We start from the raw sequence: 24,785 nt of genomic DNA, 5'->3' as shown, positions 1-24,785 counted from the left end.
TGCCCCGACCAAACTAATTCATTACATTGGGTGCCCCCATCAGACTACCCACATAAATCGGGTGTCCTTATCAGTGTGCCCCCTTAAATAATGTGTTCCCATCAGCATGCAACCTTACATCAGGTATTCCCATCAGAGTGTCCACTTATATCAGGTTTTTGCAAAGGAAGGCCCCCTTACATCTGGTGTCTCCCATCGGTGTGCCCCCTTACGTCACTTGGCTCCAGAGTGCCCTATTATATAAGGTTCCCCCGTCATAGTACCCCCTTACATAGGGTGTCCTCATCAGAGAGTGATAATCAGCGCATTAATTTTCAATGCAGACACATTGAGGATGCCCACTGGTGACCACTAGGGATACCCATCAGTCCCCATTAGGGATGGTACTCTGTGCCCATCAGTGATGCCTGCCAGTGCCACGAATGCCTCATCATCAGTGCCCATTAGTGAAGAAGAAACGTACTTATTTACACTTTTTTGTAACATAAACAAACAGCATACAGAACAATGTAAGTGGAGCTCTGCAGACACTGAGCAGGAGGAAATGAAGTGTCACATTTATATAAACCAGGGCTCGACAAATCCCGGGCGCCAGGTCGCCATGGCGACTAGAAATGGGGCCCTGGCGACTTGGCTTGGAAGGGGGGGTAAAAAAAAAAAAAAAAAAAAAAAAAAAAACAATTTTTTTATTTTTTTTATTTTTTTTGAGCTGGGGCCATCTGGTGGTGAGCCGTTGGTATTACAAGTTATTACCACCAGATGTGAGCTGGCGCCATCTGGTGGTGGCCGTTGGTATTACAAGTTAAGCATTACAAGTTAAACAGCAATTCTAATGTCATTTTTCACTATTTTCACTGCCATCTTCTTCCCTCTAATTAGAACCCCCAAACATTATATATATTTTTTATCCTAACACCCTAGAGAATAAAATGGCAAACGTTGCAATACTTTCTGTCATGCCGTATTTGCGCAGCGGTCTTACAAGCGCACTTTTTTGATGAAAAAATTACACTTTTTTTAATTAAAAAATAAGACAATAGTAAAGTTATCCCCATTTTTTTTTTAATATTATGAAAGATAATGTTACGCCGAGTAAATTCATACCCAACATGTCACGCTTCAAAATTGCGTCCGCTCGTGGAATGCAGACAAACTTTTACCCTTTAAAATCTTCATAGGCGACGTTTAAAAAAAATCTACAGGTTGCATGTTTTGAGTTACAGAGGAGGTCTAGAGCTAGAATTATTGCTCTCGCTCTACCAATCGCGGCGATACCTCACGTGTGTGGTTTGAACACCGTTTACATATGGGGGCGCTGGTCACGTATGTGTTCGCTTTCTGCGCGCAAGCTCGTCGGGACGGGGCGCGTTTTCTGGCTCCTAACTTTTTTACCTGGCTCCTAGATTCCAAGCAAATTTGTCAACCCCTGATATAAACAGAACAAACAGAGAATTATATCCATCCAGCCTGAATAAGAAACCTATAACCAAGCATTAGCTATCCATAGGGCCCCTTTCACAGTCAGGTTCGCCTGTCAGTTTTTCAGGCAGACCTGATCAGACCCTCCAGTCTCTTCTACAGTGTGACATCCATTGACATCTGTTCCTGTCTGCAAAAAAAAAACCAGACAAATGGAAGATCTATACCCCATCCATTAGGCGGATTGGATGGCATTGCATGAAAAACGGACAGGCGGCCCGTTTCCATCCAATTGCTCCATAGACAAGGGTGGGCATAGCAGAGCTGACACTGACCTATCATACCCCTGCTCAGCGGGGATCAGCAAAGAGATCTCTTCCTGAGCAAGTGGATCCCGCTTAAGGGAGGCACCCGTTTGAAAGGGGCCTAAATGCTGACAAACTTTTTTAAGACAACATGTAATACACGTGTGTATAAAAACACAGACAGGATCAGAGAGGGTGGGGGGATTGGATGGTCAGACTAATTGGAGAGATCACGATCTGAGCTGACCTCACACTGGCTTCAATCGCCTTTCTCTTGACAGCAGCGTAAAAAGTGTGCCTGAAGCTTTCTTTTTCAAACACATTTAGGCGCCTTTAGACTTGGTCAGGCGTGTCAAGTGACTGAGCATTCATTAATTTGATTGGCCAGAATATTATCTTATTCTGACCACTGAAAAGAACGCTAAAGCTCTAAACACATCTAATGTTTAGGTGTGTTTGGGCACTATTTCTGTCCAATCGCTCCTCTCCTGAGTGCGATTTGGTGCAGATTTCTACCCCTAAACACCTATGTGTGCATTGACATATAGGCTAACATAAAAAAGTCTTCTGCCGCTGCATCTCAGCCAATGAGGAGCGAGAGACCCGGCTCTCATGCACATCGCTTGATGGAGATCATTCTTTGGATGCATAAAAAACCTTCAGCCTTTAACCACTTCCCTACCCGCCCATAGTCATCCTCATATGACGTCCTGGGCTTCCCGGCTGTCTAGGGGGAGTGCGGCATCGCTCGGGACCCAATGCACGTGCCTGGCGCCCATTGCACCCGCGATCACGGCAGGACCGTGGATCTGTGCGTGTAAACACACAGATCCAGGTCCTGTCAGAGGTGAGGAGACCAAGGTGTGTTCCCAGTAAGGATGAGCCCTGGCATGTTCGCACAGTACACGTGCAGAGCCCGCCTAGAAGTCGGCACTCGCACTGCGCTAATCACAGCCAGGGAGACATTGTCCGATGCTCGGCTGCAGAGATGGGGAAATGTCTCCCTGGCTGTGATTAGCTCAGCGCGGGTGCCGACTTCCTGGCGGGCTCTGCACGTGTACTGTGCGAACAAGCCAGAGCTCATCCTTAGTTCCCAGTACAGAGGAACACAGATCGGTCTCCTTCCCCTACAGTTAGAATCACTCACTAGGGAACATATTTAACCCCTTCAGTGCCCCTTAGTAGAGGTCGACCGATATGGGTTTTTCTCTGGCCGATGCCGATGCCGATATTTAGAAATCGGGGCAGCCGATGGCCGATATATGAGGCCGATTTTTGCGGCCGATATTTTGGGCCGATTTTTGGATTGGGATGCATTGTGGAGGAGGATGGATGGTGCTGGGCGTGGGTGGGAGATGCGTTGTGGAGGGGGAAAGATGGTGCTGGCTGTGCCTGGGGGATGCATTGTGGAGGGGGGTGGATGAATGGTGCTGGGCGTGGGTGGGGGATGCGTTGTGGAGGGGGATGGATGGTGCTGGGCGTGGGTGGGAGATGCGTTGTGGAGGGGGAAAGATGGTGCTGGCTGTGCGTGGGGGATGCATTGTGGAGGGGGATGGATGAATGGTGCTGGGTGTGGGTGGGGGATGTGTTGTGGAGGGGGATAGATGGATGCAGCTGGCCGTGGGATGTATTGTGAAGGGGGATGGATGGATGCAGCTGGCCGTGGGTGGGGGATGCATTGTGAAGGGGGATGGATGGATGGATGGAGCTGGCCGTGGGTGGGGGATGTATTGTGAAGGGGGATGGATGGAGCTGGCCGTGGGTGGGGGATGCATTGTGAAGGGGGATGGATGGATGCAGCTGGCCGTGGGTGGGGGATGCATTGTGAAGGGGGATGGATGGATGCAGCTGGCCGTGGGTGGGGGATGCATTGTGAAGGGGGATGGATGGATGCAGCTGGCCGTGGGATGCATTGTGAAGGGGGATGGATGGATGGAGCTGGCCGTGGGTGGGGGATGCATTGTGAAGGGGGATGGATGGATGCAGCTGGCCGTGGGTGGGGGATGTATTGTGAAGGGGGATGGATGGATGCAGTTGGCCGTGGGTGGGGGATGCATTGTGAAGGGGGATGGATGGATGGAGCTGGCCGTGGGTGGGGGATGCATTGTGAAGGGGGATGGATGGATGGAGCTGGCCGTGGGTGGGAGATGCTTTGTAGAGGGGGGTGGATGGATGGAGCTGGCCGTGGGTGGGGATGGATATATATAAAATGAGTGTGTATACAGGAGAGGGGTGTGCTCTAACATGTACACACTGTTCCCTCCAGCACTGTCCATTGGATGACACCTGTGAGCTCCCACGTGAGTTGGAGTACTATGTACAATCACTAGAGAGCCGAGGCACCTATCAGAGATGATAGGAATACTGTACATTACCCCAGTCTCCAGCAGCACGAGAAATGAATCCTTCAGCCACGCTGCTGGTAGCCTGCGCGCCGGCCCCGCCCCCCCTTACCTCGGCGGGCTGTAGCAGAAAGCAAACTTGTCACAAGCCTGAGCAGCTGCAGTAGTTGTCTGCGCGAAGAGATCACAAAAGCTTCCTGCATGCTGGGACGGTGGCGGGATTACTGAACATGGGCTCTAGGCTACGGCTGGAGCCGTAGCCTAGAGCCCATGTTCAGTAATCCCGCCAACGTCCCAGCATGCAGGAAGCTTTTGTGATCTCTTTGCGCAGACAACTTGTACTGCAGCTGCTCGGGCTTGTGACAAGTTTGCTTTCTGCTACAGCCCGCCGAGGTAAGGGGGGCGGGGCCGGCGCGCAGGCTACCAGCAGCGTGGCTGAAGGATTCATTTCTCGTGCTGCTGTAGGTGGAGCGGGGTTTTAGCGCGGCAGCCGAAAATCGGCAGATTTTTTTACAATAATCGGCCGATGCCGATTTCTTAAAAACGGCCAAATATCGGCCGATATATCGGCCGACCGATATATCGGTCGACCTCTACCCCTTAGTGTTAACCCCTTTCCCTGCCAGTCACATTTACACAGTAATCGGTGCAGTTTTATAGCACTAATCGCTGTATAAATGTGAAAGGTCCCAAAAATGTGTCAAAAGTGTCCGATATGTCCGTCGCAATGTCACGTTCATGATAAAAAAAAAAAAACGCAGATCTCTGCCATTACTAGTAAAAAGAAATGCAATAAAACTATCCCCTATTTTGTAGACGCTATAACTTTTGCGCAAACCAATCAATATACGCTTATTGCGATTTTTTTTACCAAAAATATGTAGAAGAATACATATCGGCCTAAACTGAAGAATTTTTATTTATTTTTGTTTATTGTGATATTTATTAAATCAAAAAGTAAAAAAGTAGTGTTTTTTTTCAAAATTGTCGCTCTTCTTTTGTTTATAGCGCAAACAAATAAAAACCGCAGAGGTGATCAAATACCACCAAAAAAAAGCTCTATGTGGGAAAAAAAGGATGTCAATTTTGTTTTGGTGCAACATCGCACGACCGTGCAGTTGTCAATTAAAGCGATGCAGTGCCAAATCGCAAAAAGTGCTCTGGTCAGGAAGGGGGTACATTTTTCCGGGGCTGAAGTGGTTAAAGACAGCTACCGTAACTTGTATTCTGTACACCACTCCAGATCCATCCATGTCCTAAACAACAGTACATGTTGTTCATGCTTCCAGCAGCACAGGAAATGTGGGGATCAAATACCTGGGGTCACTGTACCTCTGATTCTGTAACCAGAACTCTCCAGATATGAAAGATCTAGTCTATTCCCAACATACACACACTCCCTCTATGATATCTCTGCAGACTCTTAGTACAGCAAAATAAAAACAAACGAATAGAGATGTATGACCCCTCTGTGGAAGGATGAGCTCACCTACCTTTGTTAGTATCCAGACCATAGACTTCTGTGAGCTTTGTTTCCTCATTGTAACCTGAACAGATCACATGACTTACTTCCGGGTCACATGACAGCTGCTGAGCATTGTCCTGGCTCACCTCCCAGACGAGTCTTGTGATCGGAGAGAAGCTTTGCCTGTCATGTGACCTCACCTGCTCTCTCGCCCTGATTACTGTGTGCTGATTGGAGGATAGCACAGAGCTGAGGTTAGCTTTTGTATTTGGAGAGGTGTTGTGTTTCCTTTAGTGAGGGACGATTAGTAATCTAGGTACATCAGAGCAAAGATAACGATGGTCCAGATAGATTCCACCACACGCTATATATAAAACGCTGAGCTGTTACAGGGGTGTGAGAACATGTTAGCACTGAAAGCTCTAAATTCCCCCTTTGCACATTGCTATACACCTTTCCATATTCATTGCACACATTTCCAGGAAGAACAGGAATTTTTGGTTCACATATATGACAATTAGGGTTGCCACATTATCAGGACACAGGTTCTGAGGCTGATTAATGCAGATAAGCCACCAAGTTTAATTACCACCTTGTAATTAATGTGTGTCCTGGATTAAAGGGATGATGTGGCAACCCTAATGACACTGGGGTAGATTCAGGTAGGGGCGCACACTGCTACGGCGGCGCAGCGTACTGTTTTTACGCTACACCTCCGTAAATTACTGGAGCTACGCTTCATTCACAAAGCATTTGCTCCGTAATTTGTGGCGGCGTTTCGTAAAAGGGGCAGGCGTAAGCGCGCGTAATTTAAATGATCCCGTAGGGGCGTGGGTTATTTAAATTAGGCGCGTTCCCGCGCCGAACATACTGTGCATGCTCCGTCGGGAAAATTTCCCGACGTGCATTGCGGTAAATGACGTCGCAAGGACGTCATTTGCTTTGACGTGAATGTAAATGGCGTCCAGCGCCATTCACGATCCACTTACGCAAACTACGTAAATTTCGAAAATCGCGAAGCGGGAACGACGTCTATACTTACCATTGGCTGCGCCTCCTAATAGCAGGAGCAGCCTTACGACGAAAGCGACGAACGCAAACGACGTAAAACACGACCGCCGGGCGGGCGTACGTTTGTGAATCGGCGTGAGTATGCAATTTGCATACTCTACGCTGACAACTACGGGAACGCCACCTAGCGGCCAGCGTCAGAATGCAGCCTAAGATACGACGGGCTACAGTCGGCGTATCGAGCTTTCTGAATACAGAAAGTTGATACGCCGGCGCTACTTAGCAATTACGCTGCGTATCTATGGATACGCAGGTGTAATTGCTTGCTGAATCTACCCCAATGTGTGTCTAAAGTGCCACTAAATGCAAAGCTTTCTTTGGGCTCTTTCACACGGAGCGCCCGTTCAGATACGCCTGACAGTTTTTTTTCCGGACCTGAACGGGCGCTCCTTGCTCCTCTATGGAGCCGCGGATGTCAGCAGTGACATGCCCGCTGACATTCGACCCGCTCAGATCCGCCAAAGTTTGACGGAGGAAAAACCTACTTTTCCATCCGTCGATCGGATCGGGTGAACACGGACAGACGGTCCCTGTTCATCCGATCGCCCCATAGGGGAGAGCGGAGAAAAGACAGGGCGGTCCCTGCACAGTGTGCGGGGACCGCCCGGTCATTCGCCGGCTCAGCGGGGATCAACGGAGCGATCCCCGCTGAGCAAGCAGAGGTTCACGGGGCGGATCATTACTGATCCGCCCCGTGTGAAAGGGGCCTTTCTCTTGTGTTCATGGACGGACACAGCAGCATATTCTTTAGACATGTGCGTTCCTGTTCGTAACGAATGGATTTTTGTACGAATTTGTTAGTATTCGTACATTCGGATGAATTCGAACATCCGAAAATCTGAAAGAAGCAAACTACAAAAATTACGGAATTACGAATAAGCAAAATAACGAACAAGCGAAAATACGAACGTATGATACGAAACACCGAAAAAGCAAAAGAACGAAAATGACATCTATAACGAACAATTTGCATTCCGTATTTTAAATCCTTTGTCTGTTCGTATTTTCATTCGTATTTTCATTTGTGTGTTTTGTAAATCCGTTTCTTTGTCTGTTCGTAAATTTGTGTACTCGAATCGTTCTTTCGAGTGGGCAGTGTAGTTAGTGAGTGATGTATCTTACTTAATATCTTAGCCAATCAGCTTATCTCTTTTGTGCTGAGTCACATTGTACAGTGTAAAGCCTCGTACACACGATCGGACTTCAAACAAACTTTTCCGTGGATTTTTGTCTGAAGGGAGTTGGCCGGACTTTTGAAACCGAAAAAGTTTGTCCGATGGAGTGTACACACGGTCAGATTTTTTGGAAAGCGCGCATTTTGACGTTTGTTGGCAAAAAGTCAGACCGTGTGTACGGGGCTTAAGAGAAAGTCTATCTAAATATTAGGGCTGTGCAAATTAACTTTTAATTAATCGATTAATCTTAAAAAATTTTGATCGATCAAAATCTTTTTGATCGATTAAAATTCTTTTGATTGGTACTCACCTCTCCGCCGGCTTCTGGGCCTTCAGGGAGTTCCGTCGGAGATCCAGTAACGTCACGGATCCCTCTATCACTTCCCTCTATCAACCTGGGATTCTACAGCCATCCACTGGGAGTTGTGATAGTTCCCTTCATGGGACATCTACATGCCGACTGACTGATGTTAACCCCTCCTCATCTGGATTCAGCAGTGGTATCGTTGTACACATTTTTATACCAGTATCATACTTAGCTACATGTTTTATGACTGCTTTTGGTACCGTTTGGAATTACTCGCACCATTTTTACAGTTTATGTAGCTACATCGATTTTATCTCCAGTGCAATATTTATTTGGTTACCTACTTGAAGACTATAAAAGTTTTAATGCTATTCCCATCCAGCGCTGCCTTTGTATGTTTTTTGTATCCTGCTATCCATTTTTCCAGTTGTTGGTAGCTGCACTGGGAATCAGCCTGCAAGGAGATCAGCTAAAAGTAGGAAATTTGGCATTCCTGGTTGAGAGATACGAGTGTCGCACCACTAAAACTGGTGATGGATAGATTTTCTATGTAGTGTACAGAGGACAGGGGGAGGGGTGGATTACAATAAATAAAGAGATGTACATGGGAATATTATAGGAATGTAAAAATGTTGTATAATGCATGTTAATTGAACTGCAATGGATGCCGAATAGGCATATTTATGTATGAAATAAGAAAATAAAAATAAAGTGGATTAAAAAAAAAAAAAAGTAGTTGGATCTGCATGCGTGTTATAATTAATCGAAATTAGTCGATTAATCGATTTAAAAAAAAAAAAACGATTAATCGTACAGAAAAATTTTGATCAGTAACAGCCCTACTTAATATGGATTAGCCGCGTGTTGCTATGTATTTACGAAAGTACAAAATTACGAATCCATTAAACTAAAATTATTATCTAACAAAATTACGAATTTTGAATCAACGAAAATAAATTAGACAGAATTACGAATCAATCAGTATAAACGAACATAAAACTGTTACGAAAATATGAACGGGTCCGAATAGGAAAACTTGAGTCTTACGAATGTAGCGCCCCCTTACTTTCAGTAAAGGCACTACGCTAAAGTTAGTGGGAGAATGAGAGAGGTAAGTTGCTCTCATTCCTAATTGTGTTAAATTTGGCTGTTGCCAAATCTGGATTGTTCTGTGGGTCAGTCTGCAGTCTAGGATGCGGTACCATCCCTGGTTGGTGGCAGGTAGCGCCAGAGAGATCCAGGTGGAGCCGCTTCTCAGCAGCCAATTGGAGGAGTTTTCCCTCGCGGGGCATGCTGGGGAGGAGTATTTCTGTGGCGAAAGCCGTTCTGGGTTCTTCGCGGGTTCCTGGTTCCAGGTGCGGCACCCACCTTCAGGGTGTGCGCACATCGCGGGCCCCACCACTATGGCCTACCTGGCCTGGGGTCGCGCGCAACGTGAAGTTCCTGACTCTGGGCCCTCATGGCCCGGAGCAACTGATGTTACCAGGGGCCCCAGTGACTTACTGGGTCCCCAGCTCTACTGAAGAGATCCTAAGATACGTGCTGTGCGGTGGGGGATCGGCTCAAGGAGAACCCGGAGGCAGGTTGTCTGAGAGACTTGAACGAACCATCGAGGATCTGGGGACCGGGACATTGACAGGTACACTTCCACTGTCAACCGGTGACCCTAACGCAATTCATTGGGAGGATTCGCTCTGCTGTTCACATTGTCAGTATTGAGCCTGTGGCAGAGGCCTCATCTGGCATCTTAATCTAATCTAATCAGAGCCAAGTCCGTGGCAGGGACTTGTTCCTTCCCAGCAACCTTAAAGTCACGCTTTGGCTGCTAGGCCTGTGGCAGGGGTCTGGAGGCACTTCACCCACTCTGGCTGGAGTGGCGACGAACTGTACTATTGCTGAAAGCAGGATTGCTTTCCTTCTATCCAAGCCTGATACCGCAAAGTTCCTTTACTTCATCAACCTTTTCTGTCTACCTCCTGTTGATGTTGGTCGTGTTGGGCCAAGAAATAAAGCATTCAGAAAACCTTATCTACGAACTGGACATTCGCTTATTGCTCTACTAACTACCTTCACCCCTAGACAACGATTAGAGGTAACTTAATACGCTGATCCCAAAACAATCAGCGGCTCCCTAGGGGGTAGCGCTACACGAAATTACGAATCTTTACGAATCTACAGAACGAAATGGAACAAAAAAATACGATTTTTTTTTTGTCTATTATTTTTGACATTAGGGTATTAGCCTTCTATCAGGAGAGGACTAGGCAGAAACATGTTAAAGTGGTTGTAAACCCAACCACACATCTTGCACCTACAGGTAAGCCTAGATCAAGGCTTACCTGTAGGTGCAAGAAATATCTCCTAAACCGCATGCGCGCCGTAGACAGTAGGCGCACTGAGCGTGCCATTTTTCTTAATGGCATTCATGGGATTAATGCCAAATTTCCTCGCCGCTCCGGTCAATCACATCGCTGGTGCGGCGATAACACGATGAAAAGACGAGCGGAAATGGCAGCAGCGGTGGAATGGACGGAGGAGGACTTCGGGGCTTCGATCGCAGGTAAGTGACACATAATGAGCTAGTATGCTGTGCATTCTAGCTCATTATGACTTACTTTTGCATGGTTTAAAAAAAAAAAGTGAAGGGTTTACTTCCTCTTTAATGTGTTAATACTAGGGCTGCGGAAATTAACGATTAATTGGTCGATTAATCGTTAATTTCTTTGGTCGATTAAAATTATTTTGATCGATGACGATCCGCGGAGTGAGCTCCGCGGTCTCGCCCATAGGAAAGGCCGCGGCTTCGGCCTAGCTCCGGAGCCGTGGCCATCTTGGTCCACCCGGCGGCAGCCGAGTAGGGGCGCGCTGACGTCATCATCACCTGCCCGCCTGCTTGTATCTTCTTCCCTTGCGCACGTGTGTCCATCAGCTACTCTGCAGATGGGTCTGCCTGCCTGATAGTCAGGTAAGAAAAGACAACCATCTGTGTGTGGTAACATTTCGGGGCAGATGTATATATTCCTGGAGTATGGGGACAGATGTGTATATTAAAGCATGGGGGCAGATGCTGTAATGTACACATCTGCCCCCATGCTGTAATGTACAAATCTGCCCCCATGCTGTAATGTACACATCTGCCCCCATACTGCAAGAATATACACATCTGCCCCCATGCTGTAATGTACACATGGGGGCAGATGTGCATATTCTTGCAGTATGGGAGGCAGATGTGTATATTAAAGCATGGGGGCAGATGTGTATATTACAGCATGGGGGCAGATGCTGTAATGTACACATCTGCCCCCATGCTGTAATGTACACATCTGCCCCCATGCTGTAATGTACACATCTGCCCCCATGCTGTAATGTACACATCTGCCCCCATACTGCAAGAATATACACATCTGCCCCCATGCTGTAATGTACACATGGGGGCAGATGTGCATATTCTTGCAGTATGGGAGGCAGATGTGTATATTAAAGCATGGGGGCAGATGTGTATATTACAGCATGGGGGCAGATGCTGTAATGTACACATCTGCCCCCATGCTGTAATGTACACATCTGCCCCCATGCTGTAATGTACACATCTGCCCCCATGCTGTAATGTACACATCTGCCCCCATGCTGTAATGTACACATCTGCCCCCATGCTGTAATATACACATCTGCCCCCATACTGCAAGAATATACACATCTGCCCCCATGCTGTAATGTACACATGGGGGCAGATGTGTATATTCTTGCAGTATGGGAGGCAGATGTGTATATTAAAGCATGGGGGCAGATGTGTATATTACAGCATGGGGGCAGATGCTGTAATATACACATCTGCCCCCAAACTGCAAGAATATACACATCTGCCCCCATGCTGTAATGTACACATGGGGGCAGATGTGTATATTCTTGCAGTATGGGAGGCAGATGTGTATATTAAAGCATGGGGGCAGATGTGTATATTACAGCATGGGGGCAGATGCTGTAATATACACATCTGCCCCCAAACTGCAAGAATATACACATCTGCCACACAACTACTTTTAGCTGATCTCCTTGCATTGCAACTCTGCATTAGCCACTGGTAAATGTGGTGGGGGCAGTATGGGGGGCAGATGTGTATATTCTTGCAGTATGGGGGCAGATGTGTATATTATTGCAGTATGGGGGCAGATGTGTATATTACAGCATCTGCCCCCATGCTGTAATATAAACATCTGACCCCATGCTGTAATATACACATCTGCCCCCATACTGCAAGAATATACACATCTGCCACCATACTGCAAGAATATACACATCTGCCCCCATGCTGTAATGTACACATGGGGGCAGATGTGTATATTACAGCATGGGGGCAGATGCTGTAATATACACATCTGCCCCCATACTGCAAGAATATACACATCTGCCCCCATACTGCCCCCACCACATTTACCAGTGGCTAATGCAGAGTTGCAATGCAAGGAGATCAGCTAAAAGTAGTTGTATCTGTATGTGCGTTAATTAATCGAAATTAGTCGATTAATCGATTAAAAAAAAAAACGATTAATCGAACACAAAAATTTTAATCAGTCACAGCCCTAGTTAATACAACTTTAAACTGTACAGTACCGCCCAGGAGGCAGTCCCTCTGGGTGCAACCCCTCTCCCTGCATGCAGCAGCTCAGTTTTTTTCTGCCTAGCATAGGAGTAGGACCTGGCTCCCTGTGGGCCCTTTGGTCTTGGAGATTTTATTTTTTCTATTTTTTCTCTCTGCTTTGTTCCTGGGATCTACTATCAACTGCCGACTGGACGACAGGCTGGATGTCCTGGATCCTTGTAGTCACCCCAGTTTTGGCTATCAAGCGTGTGCAGGCCTTTAGCTACGCACTGGGTGAGCCACGAAAGACCCCGTTTGCTCCAGGGGTGGCCGGTAAGCTATGGGCTCTGGGGCGCATGTATGACCGGGCTAATTACTGTCACAGTGTGCCGGGCCGACAGCTACCCCCGTACTGCTCGGGTGGTGGATCTGTCAGGGATGCTTCCAGCAAGCCACGGCAGGTTGGAACGGCTGGACATTCCCTGGGAGGTCGATTGTTTTTTTTTTCACCCTTCTTTTCTTCGCTCCCTCCCCTCCCTCCTCCCTATGCTCTCTAAGTTAGGCCTGCTGTCATGAACGTTCTGCTCGCTTCCGTGGGCATATGCCTGCGCGCATGCGTGGAACACGGCCGTTGCCCGCATCTGTGCGCATGCGCGCACGTTAGGCGCACGTTTGGCGCACGTCATACGCAGCGTCCTGCTGCCTATAAAAGACACTGCTTGAATGGGACATATTGCGGCTTGATCTGCATGTGTTCCTGTGTTCCTGTGTTCTTGTTTTGCATCCTGCATTCTGCATCCTGACCTAGTGTATGACCCGGCTTGCTGACTCCGTTACCTTCTCCAACCCTGACCCCGGCTTGCCGACTCTGCCTGTCTCCTGCCTGATTACCCGTTACCTGAACCTGGCTTGGACTCCGACTATTCTTCTGCCTACTGTTCATGCTGATCCCTTCCAAGTGTACGACCCGGCTTGTCTGACTCTGCTAACTACGCCTGCCACTCTGCTGACCTGCACCTGCTGTCTGCATCCTCTACTCTGCGACCTGCATCACCTGCTCCCTATCCAGCAGTTCCAGCTTCCTCTGCAGCTACACCAGATCTGGCACCCTTACTTCACCGTGCTCAGAGACCTCTGTCCCCATTCCAGCGGTCTCTAAGCCGGGGCTGTACGGGAGGTCTTCCTCCACGCTTCAGGCTCACCCTCAGGTACGTAACAGTATCAAGCCGCCATGTCTGAGCCTGAAGGAGGGACCTCACCGATGGACTATGTCTTGCAACATCTTTCAGCCCTCACTCAAGTTGTGAACTCTCTCCAGGATCGGCATGTCCAGGAAGACAAACAGACACAGACCCAGGCTACCCATGCAGACTTATCACCAGTGATGCCACTCCCTGAACCCAGGGTTCCTCTCCCTGAGAAGTTTTCTGGGATCCGAAGTGAATTCCGGGCGTTTCGCAACGCATGTGAACTACACTTTTCGCTGCTACCGCGGACCTTCTCTTCTGAAGTTACCAGAGTGGGTTTCGTTATCGCCCTGCTGCAAGAAGAACCCCAGGCTTGGGCTCACCATTTACTTGAAGTTCGCCATGAAGCTCTGGACTCTCTGTCATCCTTCTTCGGTGCAATGGCCCGACTCTTCGATGACCCTCAGCGAACTTCCACTGCCGAGGCTGCCCTATACGCGCTCCAGCAAGGCCATCTAGCCGTCGAGGACTATGTGACTGACTTCAGACGTTGGAGCGCGGATACTCAGTGGAATGAGGCAGCACTTCGGCATCAGTTCCGTCTTGGTCTCTCCGAGAGCCTGAAAGATGAATTAGCCCGAGTCGGTGTTCCTGATGCCTTGGAGTCTTTAATTTCCCTGTCCATCCAGATAGACCGACGACTACGGGAACGCAAAGCTGAACGGTCAACTCTGCAACTCCGCCCGGCGTGGATGCTTCCCCGGATACCAGCTCCTGTCTACCCTGCCAGTGATAATACAGTTCCGGGAAGACTATCACCCTCTCACCAGACTGCTGCTACCACCCATCCCGGGCAGCTTGGACTGATTAAACATTCCTTATCCGCCAGAGAACGACTTCGCCGGCAGCAGAATTGTCTGTGCATGTACTGCGGAAGGGCCGGTCACTATGTTTCCACTTGTCCTGTTAAGTTGCGTAAGACTTTGGCTATCTCCTCCCCCAGTTTTGCACCGACTCCTACCAAGGCTACCCATCTGGACTTACCTATCCTGCTCCAATTACCTGAAAGAACTATACCAGTTACCGCAATAGTAGACTCAGGGGCGTGTAGTTGTTTTATTGATTTAGACTTTGCAGCTCAACAACACATCCCACTTCAACCCAAGACCCGGGGTCTTTCCATCTTCCTGGCGGATGGGTCCCAAATCAAGTCTGGAGTAGTAACTCAAGAAACCCCCTTTTTGCCTGTCATCACCTCTACGGGTCATAAGGAACTTTTATGTTTGGATGCCATCGCTTCTCCCATGTTTCCAGTCATTTTGGGCCTACCGTGGCTCCAGGCACACAATCCTCAGATTGATTGGGAAACCAGACAAGTTAAATTTCAGTCTCCCTACTGCCAGCAGCACTGCAAGCCCTTGTGTCCTAGCACCACTGGTCCCTTACTATGCCTGGAACCAGACCCAGAGATACGTGCTGCAGTACCTCAGCAATACCATGAATTTTTGGATGTTTTTAGCAAGAGAGGAGCTGAAGTCCTGCCGCCCCATCGTCCGTACGATTGCCCAATCGAACTTCTGCCTGGCGCTGAAATTCCGTTCGGACGGATTTTTCCTTTGTCGGAGCGGGAACTAGAGGTGCTGAAGGAATAATTTGATGAGAACTTAAAGAGGGGTTTCATCCGCCCGTCTACTTCCCCAGCAGGGGCAGGGATCTTTTTTGTAGAAAAGAAGGACCATTCCCTCCGACCCTGTGTGGACTACAGGGAATTAAATAAAATTACGGTTAAAAACCGGTACCCCCCTACCCTTGGTTCCCAAACTTTTCCAGAGACTCAGGACTTCCTCTGTGTTTACCAAGTTAGATCTGCGGGGGGCATACAACCTGGTTCGCATCCGCTCAGGGGATGAGTGGAAGACGGCCTTTCGTACCAGGTTTGGCCATTACGAATATTTAGTAATGCCTTTTGGCTTGTGCAACGCCCCTGCAACGTTTCAGCACCTCGTTAATGATGTTTTCAGAGACTGTCTAGACATTTACGTAGTTGTTTATCTAGATGATATTTTGATTTTCTCCTCTTCCATTGAGCAGCACCAAAGACACGTCAAGAATGTACTCTGTCGTCTCCGCCAACATGGACTCTATGCAAAACCGGAGAAATGCGAGTTTGAGCAACAGAGCATCCAGTTCCTCGGCCTAGTAATCTCGACAGAGGGGTTCAAGATGGACCCACAGAAGGTTTCAGCCATTCTGGATTGGCCTGCACCTTCAGATAAGAAAGGGGTGCAACGTTTTGTGGGCTTCGCTAATTTTTATCGAAGGTTCATTAAGGGATTTTCCGCTATTATTTCTCCAATCACTCAGTTAACGAAGCAACATGTTCGGTTCCGTTGGTCCCCCGAGGCACAGGCCGCCTTCACGAACCTAAAAGGACATTTCACAACTGCTCCCATTCTGAGTCACCCTGACCCGACCCTACCCTACTTACTCGAGGTAGACGCCTCAGAAACAGCAGTGGGAGCTGTCATCTCCCAACGCCAGGGTCTCAAGGACTTGATACACCCAATAGCTTTCTTCTCCCGTAAGCTTACACCATCCGAAAGGAACTATGATGTGGGGGATCGGGAGCTCCTGGCCATTAAAACTGCCCTTGAAGAGTGGAGATACCTGTTGGAGGGGGCAGCACACCCCATACTCATCTACACAGACCATAAAAACCTGGAGTACTTGAGAGCGGCGAAACGTCTAAGACCACGCCAGGCACGATGGGCGTTATTTTTCTCTAGGTTTTCATTCCATATTACTTATCGACCAGGTTCCAAGAACACCAAACCTGATGCCCTGTCCCGCATGTTTGATGATCCGAAGGAAGTGTCAGCACCAGATACCATACTATCAGAAGGTAACTTCTTATTATTACAAACTAGCCTGATGTCTAACCTGAAACAAGCCTCTGTAGGGGTGTCTGAACCCCCTGGAATCACTCTTGTTCCCAAAGAGGGATTACTGTGGAAGAACGACAGGATCTTTGTACCAGAGGAAGTTCGAGCCACAGTGTTAAACCTATGTCACGACCATCCCTTGGCAGGCCATTTCGGGATGCATAAGACTTTAGAACTGATCCAACGCACATTTTGGTGGCCGGATCTTGAGAAGAACTGTAGGGATTATGTTGGTTCATGTACCATCTGTACCCGAAGCAAGACCACCAGAGGCAAGGCCTGGGGCCTGCTCAGGCCTTTACCAATTCCCGACCGTCCCTGGAAAATGATTGCTATGGACTTCATAGTAGAACTTCCCCCGTCAGAAGGCTGTTCAGCCATTTTTGTAGTAGTTGACCGACTATCTAAGATGGCTCATTTCATCCCGTTGAAAGGCACGCCCTCTGCCATGGAGACCGCTCAGGTCTTTATTAAGGAGATCGTAAGGCTTCATGGGGTCCCCGCGGATATTGTATCAGACAGAGGGGTGCAGTTCACGTCCCGTTTCTGGAAGGCGTTATGCAAAGTTCTGAAGATTGAACTGTCTATGTCCTCAGCTTACCACCCCCAGACCAATGGGCAAACCGAGAGGACTAACCAGACCCTCGAGCAATACATCCGATGCTTCACCTCTTTTGTTCAAGACGACTGGGTAGCATTGCTACCCTTGGCAGAATTTGCTTTCAATAATGCCAGTCATTCAGCCACGGGCCAGTCCCCGTTTTTTGCCAACTATGGGTTCCACCCGACTTTTCTACCCGACCTTGTCTCGGATACAACAGTCCCGGCAGTCCAAGATACCGTTGATTTCCTTACCCGTAACAATAGGATCCTACAGGAAGCTCTGACCAAAGCGCAAGCAGCCAGTAAAAGGATGTTCGATAAGAAGAAAAGAGGAGAACTAAGCCTACAGCAAGGCGATCAAGTATGGCTATCCACCACCAACCTTAAGATGGCTTGTCCGTCAAGGAAACTGGCACCCAAGTTTATCGGTCCTTTCCTGGTGAAACGGAAGCTAAACGAGGTCTCCTATGAACTTGCCCTACCTGAGTCAATGAAGGTTCACCCGGTATTCCATGTGTCTTTATTGAAGCCAGCGGTACCTGATCCTTTCCCAGACAGGGGGTCAGGACCACCTGAACCTGTAGTCATTGATGGCAATGAGGAGTTCGAGGTGGAGGCAGTCTTGAATTGCAGAAGAAGGGGAAACCAGCTTCAATTCCTGATTAAATGGAAGGGGTACGGTCCAGAGGAGAACTCCTGGGAACCCCAACGGAACATTCACGCCCAAGAATTAATCCAGGCATTTTTTAAAAGTCATCCCCAGAAGAGAGCCCTCTTTGGCACCCGGAGGTTGCCCTTAATGTGGTGGGGGCAGTATGGGGGGCAGATGTGTATATTCTTGCAGTATGGGGGCAGATGTGTATATTATTGCAGTATGGGGGCAGATGTGTATATTACAGCATCTGCCCCCATGCTGTAATATAAACATCTGACCCCATGCTGTAATATACACATCTGCCCCCATACTGCAAGAATATACACATCTGCCACCATACTGCAAGAATATACACATCTGCCCCCATGCTGTAATGTACACATGGGGGCAGATGTGTATATTACAGCATGGGGGCAGATGCTGTAATATACACATCTGCCCCCATACTGCAAGAATATACACATCTGCCCCCATACTGCCCCCACCACATTTACCAGTGGCTAATGCAGAGTTGCAATGCAAGGAGATCAGCTAAAAGTAGTTGTATCTGTATGTGCGTTAATTAATCGAAATTAGTCGATTAATCGATTAAAAAAAAAAACGATTAATCGAACACAAAAATTTTAATCAGTCACAGCCCTAGTTAATACAACTTTAAACTGTACAGTACCGCCCAGGAGGCAGTCCCTCTGGGTGCAACCCCTCTCCCTGCATGCAGCAGCTCAGTTTTTTTCTGCCTAGCATAGGAGTAGGACCTGGCTCCCTGTGGGCCCTTTGGTCTTGGAGATTTTATTTTTTCTATTTTTTCTCTCTGCTTTGTTCCTGGGATCTACTATCAACTGCCGACTGGACGACAGGCTGGATGTCCTGGATCCTTGTAGTCACCCCAGTTTTGGCTATCAAGCGTGTGCAGGCCTTTAGCTACGCACTGGGTGAGCCACGAAAGACCCCGTTTGCTCCAGGGGTGGCCGGTAAGCTATGGGCTCTGGGGCGCATGTATGACCGGGCTAATTACTGTCACAGTGTGCCGGGCCGACAGCTACCCCCGTACTGCTCGGGTGGTGGATCTGTCAGGGATGCTTCCAGCAAGCCACGGCAGGTTGGAACGGCTGGACATTCCCTGGGAGGTCGATTGTTTTTTTTTCACCCTTCTTTTCTTCGCTCCCTCCCCTCCCTCCTCCCTATGCTCTCTAAGTTAGGCCTGCTGTCATGAACGTTCTGCTCGCTTCCGTGGGCATATGCCTGCGCGCATGCGCGGGCGCGCGCCTGTGCGCATGCGTGGAACACGGCCGTTGCCCGCATCTGTGCGCATGCGCGCACGTTAGGCGCACGTTTGGCGCACGTCATACGCAGCGTCCTGCTGCCTATAAAAGACACTGCTTGAATGGGACATATTGCGGCTTGATCTGCATGTGTTCCTGTGTTCTTGTTTTGCATCCTGCATTCTGCATCCTGACCTAGTGTATGACCCGGCTTGCTGACTCCGTTACCTTCTCCAACCCTGACCCCGGCTTGCCGACTCTGCCTGTCTCCTGCCTGATTACCCGTTACCTGAACCTGGCTTGGACTCCGACTATTCTTCTGCCTACTGTTCATGCTGATCCCTTCCAAGTGTACGACCCCGCTTGTCTGACTCTGCTAACTACGCCTGCCACTCTGCTGACCTGCACCTGCTGTCTGCATCCTCTACTCTGCGACCTGCATCACCTGCTCCCTATCCAGCAGTTCCAGCTTCCTCTGCAGCTACACCAGATCTGGCACCCTTACTTCACCGTGCTCAGAGTCCTCTGTCCCCATTCCAGCGGTCTCTAAGCCGGGGCTGTACGGGAGGTCTTCCTCCACGCTTCAGGCTCACCCTCAGGTACGTAACACCTGCTGTGTTAGCCGGGGGTCCGCCTGGGGGGGCTCCGCTCTCCTGGGGGTGCTGTCTGGTTGTGTGGGGGGCATCTGCTTTTCGGTGCCACGGGGTGTTCATCGCCTGTAATTTTTACTTTGCATTGTTTTCTTGCTCAGCTGCCATTTTGGCAGTGTCCGCCACTTATACTGTGTTTTATACCTTCAGCGGCCATTTTCCTGTAGCCCGCGTGCCCCGTGTTGTTGTTCACAGTGGCGGCCATTTTCTTGTAGCCCACACGCTTTTTTCTGCAGGACGGCCTTTCGGCGGCCATTTTCTTGTGGGTTTTGGCCTCTAGCGGTTCTTCTCTGGTATCTGGATGGCGCGAACAGCCTGACTCACACCGCAAGAAGACACTGACACGTGCAGTTGTGTACAGGAAGCTGCTCTGTCGGGACAGGGCGGACAGCAGCGGTGCAGTGCCTGCTTGGGTGGTGAGTCCTCTAGGGAGGGCCCTCGGCATCTGAAAGCAGCTAGGAGGGTGGGCTGTGTGCCTTGGCTTACGTCCCTAAGGGGGCCAGGTGCGTTGGTCAGCATGGCGTTCGAAGCTGATGCTTCTTCCCCAGACATACCTGTGATAGTAACTGGTGCTCCTGCACCTGCTGTTTCTGTGGAAGCAGTACCGGAGGCCTTTGTTGCCAGGGTGGCTGCGGTGTGCGGGAAAAGAGGTGGGCTATTGTGCCTGCCAATTTTTTGGTAATTTTTTGATATTCAATAAAGTCAATACTATTCAAATAATACCGCTGTTGGTTCTCCATATGCAACTACCGTTTTGTGGGTGGCTATCCTGGTCTCCCCACGTTTTCTTTCTTTTCATGCATAGCCTATAGTTGTGGAGGTACCCCATCTATGTAGACAAATCAGTTCAACTGTGATAGAGACTTTAACACAGTTTGGGACCCATCTTTTTATGTTTATATTCAATAATGGTAAACAGGACAAATAGGGTGAATCCCCCTAAGGCCTTTTTCACACATGCGGACCGTTTGTCTGTTTTTCATCCATCCGTTGACAGATGAAAAATCAATGCATCTCTATGGAAAAATGGATGTAAACATCCATTTAGCGCCCACTAGTGTATGCTACTAAAAGTATAGAGTAGTCACTGAACCTGAGTCAGGGTTATTAGAGACCAGAGCTGGGTGACTCATTCTGGTTGCTCTCTGGTGCCTCCCCATTTAATCATGAGCCATGCCAGCAGGGGAGTCGGGTGGAATATGGTGAAGGGGGATTGTAAAGTCAGAAGGTTTTTTATCTTTTTTAGGGCAGCGCAGTGGTTAGCACTTTCACCTATCAGAAAAAGGGTCGCTGGTTCGAATCCCGACCACGACACCATCTGCTTGGAGTTTGCATGTTCTCCCTGTGTCTGCGTGGGTTTCCTCTGGGTACTCCGGTTTCCTCCCACACTCCAAAGACATGCTGGTAGGTTAATTGGATCCTGGCCAAATTGGCCCAGCATATATGTATATATGTGTGTACGACTGTGTGTCCCAAGCATTTCAAGATCCTACGGGGTATATGACCGCACCAGCCAGCAAGAGACTGGCTGCAAAAAGCGCCTAGAGGCTATTCAATTTGCATGTTTAGCGCTATACAAGTCATTCATTCATTCATCTTAATGCATTCTATGCTTTAAGATAAGCCTTCTGTGTGCAGCAGCCCTCCTTAGCCCCCCTAACACTTACCTGAAGTCCTTCTCTGTTCAGCGATGTTCACGGGTGTCTCAGCTGTCTGAGATTTCCCCTTCTGATTGGCTGAGACACAGCAGCAGTGCCATTGGCTGCCGCTGCTGTCTATCAAAGTCAGCTAGCCAATCATGATAGAGAGGAGGTGGGGCCGGGTCGGGGCTCCGTGTCTGAATCGACACAGAGAGCTGTGACTCAGCTCGGGTGCACCCATAGCAAGGTGCTTGCTGTGGGGGCAAGGAACAGAAGTGAGGGGTCCGGGATCACAGAAGAAGGACCTGAGAAGAGAAGGACTGAGGCTGCTCTGTGCAAATCCACTGCAACAGAGCAGTATAAGTATAACATGTTTCTTATTTTTGTAGGAAAAAAATAGACTTTACGGTGTTTTTTTTTCTTACCTCAGGCTGGAGCTCGGGAGGCTGGCCTGGAAGGATCGCACCACAGGAGGCAGTTAGAGGGATTCATGCCAGAGAGGACCAGTAGCTGCCTGTGCATTGTGGGTGAACGGGCGCCAACCCCTAACATCTCCACCGCCCTCCTTATCCATGTGCCCGGCACCTTTCAGGATGCCGGGCACATGAATTCCTATGACAGGGGTGGGCAGGAGTGTGTTTTTTGAAGCACCTGATTAGAACCAGAGGCTCTAATAGGCTTCAATATAAGGTGGGCTCAGGGCGCACTCTCTTGTGTAACCATAGTAAATACATTTTTGCTATTTTCACACTATAGTTACTCTCCACCAATCCTATTGGATGCCTAGCGCTATAAAAGAGGAGACACGCTGGAGCTGGACCTGTCGCTGCTCGGAGGACACAGGAGGAGGACACAGCAGGATAGTAAGTGTCAGACCTCCTGGGGGGGTGCTGACTGACAGTGCCGTGAGCCCCACAGCCGCCCCTGGTGTGGGGGGTTGCATCAGTAACGTGCCGCCCAGAGGGGGGTAGTGCTGGTTGTTTGCCGCCCCCCCCCAGAATAAAAGCCCACCAGTCACCGCTGCAGTGAAGAGAGCAAGGAGAGACAGTGAGTAGATCAGCACTGTGCATGGACAGACAAGGGGAGAGACTGCCAGCTGTAGCAGTGCTCTCTTGAAGATAGCAATGTGCCAAGAGTTCATCAAACCTTGCCCTGGAGGGTCTCCATGTGAGTGTCAGTCAGGAGGACTAGGAGAAGAAAGCAGCCAGGTGGGCAGGGAGCAGCCAGGCGTGCTAGCATTTCTGCAGCAGTAGAAACTGGACTCAGTGTCTACAGGGAAGCAGAAGGTGGTGACGGATGCTTTTGACTCCACATGTGCTACTCTACCAAAAGGAACAGCAAGTTCCTAGCCTGGGTAATGGGCTGTTGCTGAATTAACAAGTGACTGTAGGTGCTGCACATAAGGGAACCAGGTTTGTGCAGGAAGAAGGTAGAAGAGGAGTTTGTACATAGGGAGGAAGTTGTCCCTGGTCTGTGTTTGGATGTTTTTCTAGTTGGGCATCCCATAATTTCTTACCACATCCAAGCTGATCAATGAGAACTACAAGCCGACATCCTTTGCGGATGTCGGCACTTGTAGTCAATTAATTTAAAGAGCTCTGTGAATGAATGACGCAATAGTTTTGGGGGAGGCCCGCACGGCCACGCTCTTTTCAAAAAGTGACAGCTGATAAGGGGAACTTCTCCCTATACTGCTGTCACACAGAGGGTTTTGGATCACTGAACTGCTGCAGGCGCGGGAACATGTTACACAGTCCAACCCAAAAATTGGTGGAACGTGTAACATGTTTCTGAAGTTGAACTTATATTTCAACCCTTTTGCTGTCAGAGCCGTTTTTGCACACATATTTAAAAATAATTTTAGGCCTGAAAATTATATAAAAACCCCAAAAACATTATATATTTTCTGAAAGCAGACACCCTAGCGAATACAACAGTGTTATTCACAATAGTGTTATACAATATATATATATATATATATATATATATATATATATATATATATATATAAATACAATCAGGCCCGTCGCTACAGGACAGGCAAAACAAACAATTGCTTGGGGCCCCGAGCTGGCCTGGGGCCCCAAACTTCCCCTTCCCAGGCTGTAGCGTGGCCGAGCTCCTCTCCCTTCCTCCTGGAGTCCTGTCAGTCCAGCCGGGTATCCCGCGTGGTACAGGAGATTCAGTTTCCTGTTCCCAGTCGGACTGACAGGAAGTGCACACTGAGTGCTCACTTCCTTTCAGTTTGGCCGGGAACACAGGAAACAATCTCCTGTACCATGCAGTACCCGGCCTGGGCACTATCTTATAGGGGACTGGGGACCCATAATGATAGAACACCAGACTGACAGGAGGAAGAGGAGCTCAGCCACGCTACAGCGGCAGCCTACAGGGAAGAAGGGGAGGTGAGAATAGAAAAACATAGGAACTGGGGGGGGGGGGGGGAGGAGCAAGAACATGGGTGTAAAAAATTAGTGTAGCGCTAATGTAGGCTTTGCGTGCGGGGGGGGGGGGTGCTTGGGGGCCCCCATTTTTCTTGGGGCCCCCAAATTCCTTCAATTGGGGCTGTATACAATAGTTCCAATTATTTAAGTCACATGATATTACTACAGAGGTCAAGGAAACGCAACATTTCTGTAAGAAACACACTAAAGTTAATTTTAGGGGACACAAAAACTGCCGAACTGCTTCTGTCGGACCGGCAGCCATACACATGGGACAAATTTCCGGCCAACATTTGGCCCGTGTGTACTAGGTTTAAGACAAAAAAGTTTTGTTACTGGGCAGATAATCAGGTGAAATAAAAAGGAACAAAAGTCTAAACAGGAAAAAAGAAAATGATTGGAGCCACCACATGAAAGAATTGGTAAACTGCATTATATTAAATTTGTGTTTTTGGGTTTGATACTGCTTTGAGTTAAAAAAAAGTAAAGAATATGTAAAAAAAATTAAGTTTAATTAAATAAATAAAATCCATTTTTTTTTTTAAAGCCCCCACCCTCATGTACATGTAAATAGGAATGCAGGCACATGCATTGAGTGACCACCCATACATAATGTTAGTTATTGCTGTGTACTTGAATGTTAGGTGCTGCTGTGTAAACTGGAGCTAGAGCAATAATTTTAGAGTCAATATTCACTTCTAAATTTAAATCAATGAACTGCAAAGGTTTTTTAATAGTC

At 48.5% G+C, this 24,785-nt stretch overlaps 1 protein-coding gene across 1 annotated transcript in view; it reads right to left on the bottom strand.

The window, feature by feature from the left end:
- The window catches only part of TMEM144 (transmembrane protein 144), a 52,207-nt gene extending 46,503 nt beyond the window's left edge, over window positions 1-5,704 (bottom strand). The window contains exon 1 of the mRNA XM_040332309.1: window positions 5,560-5,704. The gene's annotated coding sequence lies outside the window, so the exon portion shown is untranslated. The remainder of the gene's footprint in view (window positions 1-5,559) is intronic.
- Between the last annotated feature and the right edge of the window lie 19,081 nt (window positions 5,705-24,785).

This window comes from Rana temporaria, chromosome 1 (assembly GCF_905171775.1).
Source record: "Rana temporaria chromosome 1, aRanTem1.1, whole genome shotgun sequence".
Taxonomy (NCBI): domain Eukaryota; kingdom Metazoa; phylum Chordata; class Amphibia; order Anura; family Ranidae; genus Rana; species Rana temporaria.
The sequence above is the reverse complement of the archived record's forward strand: the minus strand, read 5'-3'. Positions and strand labels throughout refer to the sequence as shown.